The following is an 8,047-nucleotide window of genomic DNA, read 5'->3' as shown; positions in this document are numbered from 1 at the left end:
TTTTTTATTATGGAACCCATTTGAATTACTTACTGTATGTATTGTGTGGTTGATCTGAATTAATATGGCATGCCTCAAATTTGGTTGGTTTGATGACACTTAATATTAAAGAATATTTATTCTTACATATAGGTTTTAACCGCAATGGTTAATTGAAAAATACTTGTTGAGTTTTATTTATTTTTTTTAAATAAAAATCATTATTTATTAATTTAAATATGGATACAGAAATCTATCATTTTATATTTTATATTTTCGTTTTTTATACTGTAAAAATATAACTAAATGCACAAAATGATATATTTCTGTATTTATATTTAAATTGATGATAAATAATAAATTTTTTATTTAAATAAAAAAAGCTGATGAACTTTAGCTAATCAGTATTTATGATGGATAATCATGTCCGTCCAAAAAAATTTGGAAAAAGATTAATTTAATTTAATTTCTTTTGGCAATTCCATTGAAAATTTTGTCGATAATTTTGACTAATTTTTGTCTCTAAAGTCCGTTGATAACAATCTAGATTTTCAAGTTGATGAGGAATCATTAGTAAATCATTAGTAAATTGGAGTCTATGATGAATAATTTTCTTTGGAAAGGACAAGTTGATGGAAGAGGATTGAATCTTGTTAGTTAGAAGGTACTCGTTACTCCAAAAAAATATGGAGGTTTGGAGATTAGAAATTCTTATTGTGTAAATATTGCTCTTCTTGGGAAGCTAGTTTGGACTTTTTTCCAGCAGCTAAACAAGCTATGGGTCCAATTGTTGGATGCCAAGTACCGATCATCTCTATATGACTGTTTTAGTTATCCTAAGAACAAGGACTCTCCCATTTGGATGTGTCTTTGCAAGGCTTGGGAAGTGTTGAAGGATGGGTTTGCTTGGTGTATTGGAGATTTGAACCAGAATTTTTGGTTTTCTAGCTGGAGGAGAGAAGGACGGTTATCTAATGAGATGGATTATGTTCACATTTCTGATTCGAATCTCCGGATACGAAAAATTTGGTCGGTTGGTAGGTGGCATTTGGATACTCTTTATTCTCCTTTATCTCAAAATCTGAAAGGTAATATTCTCTCTTACAATCCAGATGAACAAGCAGGTCCGAAAGTGGGTTGGTATTGGAGTGGGTCTGCTGCCAAAGTCTATAACTCACGCAATGGTTACTTGTGGTTGTGTAAGCAACTGTTTGGTTGGGAGGAGCGGGAGAATTGGCTTTGGCTTTGGCGTCAGCTTGTTCCAGAAAAGCATAAGTTTTTGGCTTGGTTGTGTCTTAAGGAGGCTCTTCCTACTGCAAGTTTTTGCTTTAGAAGAGGGATATCGTCATCGGATAGGTGTCCAAGATGTCTTTCTAGCCAGGAATCGGTTTTACATTGTATTCGGAATTGTCCAAAAGCTCAGCTTGTCTGGCATAGGTTAGATATTTCTTGTCATCCTTTGGATTTGAATAACTGGTTCTTGTATCATAGCAGAGAGCATCCGTTCAAGTTCTTTTCGGGACTTTGGTGGATATGACGAGCAAGGAATAATGACATATTTAATCCCCATGAAACTTGGCCTCCGGAAAAAGTGATTTGTCTGGCATTAACTTCAGAAAAGGAGTTTAGGAATATTTTTGAATTACAACGTATGTCCCTTCCCTCTACTCTAAATGGTTTTTGGAATCCCCCATCCATTGGTACTTTTAAGATTAATTGTGATGCTAGTTATTTTGGTTCGGGTGATAGTGTTGGTTTTGCTTGTGTTATTAGAGATTGTAATGGGAGTTGGCAAAGGGGGTGTTTGGGAATGATTGAGAGTAATAGTATTCTTCAAGGAGAATTGTTTGCTATTTGGAGAGGATATCTCTTAGCTTGGGATATGGGTCAACGAGATGTTATTTGTGAGACGAATTGTGTGAAAGCATTTAATCTTGTTACTCAAGATGGTTTTGGGTTTATTGATCTATTGGTGCTCAAAATAAGAGATATCATGCATTGGAATTGGCGTGTTGACTTTTGTTTGATTATGAGAGATGCAAACACGGTGGCAGATACTATGGCAAAGATGGCAATGAAGTTACAACTTTCGCATGTGGAGCTTCTTTCACCTTGGGAGAAGTTTAAGAGTAGTCTTAAACGGGACTGTCCCTCTATTTAAACAGTTCCTTATTTTATTTATTTTGTTTTTCTTTGTTTAATTTATTTCAGTCACAAAAAAAAATCTAGATTTTCAAGTAGCTAGGGAAGGTATAAAAAAAATACATTGCATTTTTGTTCTTTGGTAAACCGATGAACATGTCACAAGTATGCTTGCATGAATATAAGAAATCAGTGCATGTTATCAAGCATGGGACTATGGGAAGTTCTGTTTTTTCTAGTAGGATTATTATTCTTAAAAAAAGCATGTCATAAGTACGTTTTTTGAAATTTTATTTAAAGATTTACTAGCAAATAAATGATTGCATGTAGAAAGTAAAATTGAAATTTTCAACAACTTAAATAAACTAGTAAATTAATGATTAGGCTAAATTCAAGTTAGTTGGAAAGGATGTTTTTTATTAAAAATAATCTTTCTTTTTTTTTCATGATTAAGAATACTCTTAGTTTATATGCTTTGAGGTTGGATAATCAAGAAGGCTTTCTATGAATTATGGCTCTTCATGTTAGGGTAGTTTATTAGTATTCTGTTATAATTAGTCTTTTAGATAGATAGAGCAATAGTGATACGAGTTTTATGGGGGCAAACTGAGAACTATCATACGTAATTTAGTTCAATTACAAGAGCAATAACTAAGAGAATAAAAGAAAATTTTACAAACATAACTAAATTATTTGTTCAAAAGATGCATTAAAAATTGGACAAGACAATGATTAACAATTATAAAAAGTCAAACGTCTTAATATTTATAAGTTGTATTATAAACTCTCGTTAGTTAAGTTAAATCAAATAGACATCACTTTTTTAGTTTTTTTTTTTTGTATTAAAAAGGGACTAAAGTTCAGAGAAGAAAAAACTAATTACAAATAAGGTAGAGTAAGATAACCCCTCTAGCGTCCTCCAAAATGATAGTAACTAACTCTGAAGAGGGATTATCCTAAAACAAAAATTTCTCTTCTAACTATATGTTCATTCTTGCTAGGCAATCAGCATTTCTATTGCCTTCTCTATATGTATGTACAAAAGAACTCTCCAGTTTCTTCTTTTCATTTCAGAAATATTTCTTACTAGAGAGTTGAGATGTTTCTCATGACATTTATCTCCATTTATCAGGTTAATCACAACACTAGAGTCACTCTCGATAATCACTTGCTTTAGCCCCAACTCTCAAGCTAGGTTCAGGCCTTGGACGATCCCCATAGTTCTACTTTTAAAATGGTGTCACACTCAATATTGTGAGTGAACCCAGCCACCCACTTCTTCTCATCATTCCGAATGAGACCGCCACATCCCATTCTGTCGTTGTGTCCTTGATGAGTCCCATCGATGTTAGTTTTTGCCTAGTCCAACGGAGGTGGTTCCCACCGTATATGCTCCTCTCTACACCCATTCAACTGCCCCTTCAAGTAAGCTTTTTTCATTACTTGTTTGATCTTTGCTGCTTGCTTGATGATCTTTGTATGTGGCTTGTTTGGTCTTCTGTAGTTATCGTCATGAATTTTTCTATTTCTTCAGTACCATAATCGCCAACAAGTAATGATGAATATGTCTTTTCATTCTAATCATTGGACTTGTCCGAATTGGTTTTTTAAGTTTTTCTCCACCCATTTTCTCCAGTTAAGTGCAAAAAATCTAGAGATTTTACTAGTTTTAAGGAAGTTCACCCAAATTGTAGAGGCTTTTGGGCAATTTCTTAGGACATGTATCAGCTCTTCCTGAGTTCCTTGACAATGGTTGCAATCTCTATTTCTTCCAAAAGTTTTCGCTCTCCTCTGGTTTGTTAGTGTCTTCCCATGCATCACAATCCAGAGAAAGGTTTTTACTCTCCGAAGATCCTTCCAATCCCACAAATGTATCCACAGGTTCCGTTTGGCTTAGTTCATTGTTCAGTGCTTTATATATTGATGCAATTGAAAAATCACCACGACAGTATGTTTCCAACTTTCTCTATCATCTTCTCCATCCTGAGAATGAGGTAGTATAGTTGTGATTTTTTTAATTGTGGTCTTTGAAAGGTTTCTTCTGAGTTTCTCAGTGTCCCATCCACTTTTATTATCTATCCACTCCCAAACAAGGCTATTAATATCTATATCTGGTTCCATAACTAATTGGAGCATCACTCCTTCTCCTTCCACCCAATTATCACTCCAAAATTTTGTTGTCAAACCATTACAAATTTGCTGTATTGTGTTCGCCTGAAGGGCTAGCCACAATTTTAAGAGTTTTTTCAAGAAATCAGAATCCTCCTTTCTAGCTTGGATACTGTCATCCATCTGTCTCTCTTCATAATATTTGTACAGTAGTACTTTAACTCATAATAGGTATGTTCTCTCCATAACTGACAGCTTTCTGAATCCCAGTCCACCCTCATGCTTAGGAAGGTAGAGAGTTTTTCAGTTAATGAGATGCATTCTTCTATGTTCCGAATCATCACCCCAAATAAAACTACGCTGCATTTTTTTAATATTGTTGTAAATGCCCTTTGAAACTTTCTCGTGTTGCATTTGGTAGTATAGCGTTGGATTAAGTACAGACTGTGCTAGAGTTATTTTTCTCGCTAAAGAGAGGCACTTACTCTTCCACCCCTTGAGTTTGCTACTGACTCTTTCCATGACATCCTTAAACTTCTCCTTTTGCTCTTGCTGTTTTTAACAATAGCTCCTAGGTATTTGCCAAGCTCTCTTTCTTCTCTAAAGCCAGCAATGCTTCTAATTTCCCTCCCAATAGTAGTTGTTGTTCCCTTAGAAAAGACTATAGAAGTTTTGTTACTATTAATCTTCAAGCCTGGTGCTTTGTAAAAAATATCCATGATATAGTTGATCTTGTGCATTTGTTCTTGGGTAGTTTCTGCAAATAAAAGTAAGTTGTCTGCGAACATTAGATGAGAGATCTTAGGCCCTTGTCTTTTCACCCTTATCGGATTCTATTTCTCTGTTCTGCTTCTATTCCAAATGACATTATAGGTAATAGTGGTGACACATTGCATGATAATGTCAGTAATTTTCTTTGGCATTCTAAATTCGTTGAGTATTTGCTTGATGAAATTTCAACTGAGCCCGTCATATGCCTTTTCAAAGTCAATTTTGATGGCCATGAATTGCTTTTTTTTTTCTTTCATCTTTTTCATAGAATGCATAATTTCCTTAGCTATAAAGATGTTGTCTTGTATTTTCCTTTCTGGGACGAAGCTTGATTGATGAACTGCAATTCGGTCATTTAAGAGAAACTTGATTCTATTCGTTATGATCTTGGTCATAATCTTGTAGTTCACATTATATAGGGCAATATATCTGAATTGGTTAATAGTATTAGGGTTGTTCAGCTTCAGAATAAGTGCAATCAAGGTTATGTTGGCATGTTTGATGAGATCCGACTCCTTCTAACACATAGTGATAAAGTCGCACACCTTTCCCTTCATTAAGTCCCAATTGTTCTTGTATAAAAGCGCTGAAAAATCATCACTTCCTGTAGATTTTAGCGATCCTATGCTGAAAAGTGCTTTCCTAATCTCAGCCTCATTTGGGATTTTGCTAAGATTCCTGCATTCAAATAGGCTAAAATTAGGCAAAGAAAACTGTAATAGATTAAAGGGAACAATCATTACCTCATCTTGGTAAAGATCTTTGAAATGATTAATGACATGATTTCTTAGTTCTTCCTCTTCTTCAATTCATCTTCTATTATTGTCTTTAAGCTTTAGGATTCTATTCTTTTCCCTTTTGATAATGATTATTTTAGTATGATAGAACTCTGTATTCCTATCTCTCTCTACAATCCATATTTTCTAGACTTTTGGAGCCAAAAGTTTTTTCTTTGTCTAGAATCTTGTTTAATTCCTTATTGAGATTCTGTTCAAGTTCATCAAGATAAGGATTCTTCCCATAATCCCTGCTTCTCTAAATGCCCGCAATTCTGTTTAAGATTCTTCTCTTTATCCTGAAAATATTTTCAAAATAGTTTTTGTTCCATTCAATCAAATCATTTCTCAAATTATCAAGAGTGTTCAAGAGTGGATTATTGTTCACTTAACTGCCTTCCAAGCATCGCCTGAATTCTAGGTGAGATGCCCACATAACCTCAAATATGAACGGCCTATCTCTCCTACTATTAGGGTCGTTGGCCATCTTAATAAAAAGAGGATGGTGATCCAAATTAGTTCTAGGAAGTACCTTTACTTTGACTTCGCTAAATTTAGTTCTCCAAAATGTGTTAAATAGAGCTCTGTCAAGCCTCTTGAAAATTCTATCCTTCCCCTCCCACTTGGGTCCTCGCCAAGTGTATCTAGATCCCACGAAACCTAGATTAATAAGCCCACAACTATTAATCTAATTAGCAAAAAAATTACAGGCTATCCTATCCGTTGCTGCCTCTCATTTCCTTTCAGTAGTGTCTTTTATTTTATTGAAGTCTCTTGCTATGAGCCACTCTCCCTCCATTGAGTTTGCAATATTCCCGAGCTTCGTCCAAACATCCCTCCTGATTTGACTATGAGGGCTAGCATAAATAGCCGTAAAATACTACTCTCTAACATTGGGCTCTTGAACTTTGACATGTATATATTGGTCATGGTTCTCTATGAAATTGATATAAAGGTCATCCCTATTTCAGCAGACCCATATGCCACCCACAAATTCTCGTGCCTCTTCTACGATGTGATACTTGAAACCGAGTTATTGTACAACTGTAGTAGCAATACTTTCACTGCATTTAGTCTCAAGTAAAATAACTAAATCTGGCCTATGATGCCTATACACATCTTTAAAAGTTCTCCTAAAAGTATTGCTTGCTGCTTTCGTAACATTCCAAATTAAGCAATTCATTAAACAAAAAAGGAAAAGGAAAGAAACCAACAACCAAAATAAGACCATCAGAGAATAAAACATAGCCAAGAGGTAATAAAAAAGACTTAGTCCATGTTCATATCAGTATCATTTATGACACTGATTTGAGGCGTCGTGAAGCCTATTCTTTCTACAAGCTTTTATACAGGGTTTATACCTTCCCCCTCTGTCTCCATTCACTTGGCATCGAATCAGGTGGTCTGCCCTTGTTGTGTGGGTCTTGAATTGAGGACTCAATGCATTCCTCTATGAAGGTAGGAGCTATATTTTCTTCTACCATCCAATTTTTCTCAAAGTGACATTCTCCTTTCCTATGATCTGTTGAGGTTTTTCTGTGGTTGTTGTATCTTTGGTGCTTCTTGTTTGGATTCTTGCTCTTGGTTCTATTTGTGCTGGTATGTTATGGTTTTTGTTTACTTTTGTGTTGTCTATTACCACCTCTTTTCCTTTCCTATTTGTTGTCGTGGTTCTTGCTCCTTTAGATGAATCGTTTTGTCCTCTTTCTTTGCCTCTACTTTGACCAATGGTCTCCTTTCCTTTGTTATTATTTCTATCTTTTTCCTTTTGTTGCTCTAGTTCTTCATGTGATATTTTCTCTATTTGTAGAACAATGAACTTTGATCTGTTATCTGATCTTGTTTTCTTTTCCCTTGCTTTACTCATCGCTGCTTTATTTTGGTTATCACCATCCTTTGGAATCTTCCTTTTTCTTTTGGGCTTTTGGACCATCATCCATTCTCCATACTTATCATGTGTAGCTGTTGCAATCTGCTTCCCCTTTCTAGTTTCTTCCTTTTTTTATTCCTTCTCTCTGGCAATTTTCTTGATTCATTTTTCCAGACATTTTATTTATTTTTTCTTTGTTAGTATTGCTGAGCACCATTTTCATTGACTGATTTCTTTTTATTTGGGCAATATTTTTATCATGGTCCACCTTCCCGCAACTGAAGCATATTTGATAAGTGTCCTCGTATTTCATTATATATTCCCTCCCATTAATGAGATATCTTTCTAGGAGAGGCTTTTTCAAATCTACTTCTACACAGAGTCTAGAAAAATTTTCCCT

This window comes from Arachis stenosperma, chromosome 10 (genome assembly GCF_014773155.1).
Source record: "Arachis stenosperma cultivar V10309 chromosome 10, arast.V10309.gnm1.PFL2, whole genome shotgun sequence".
NCBI classification, from domain to species: domain Eukaryota; kingdom Viridiplantae; phylum Streptophyta; class Magnoliopsida; order Fabales; family Fabaceae; genus Arachis; species Arachis stenosperma.
Note: the sequence above shows the minus strand (reverse complement) of the source record.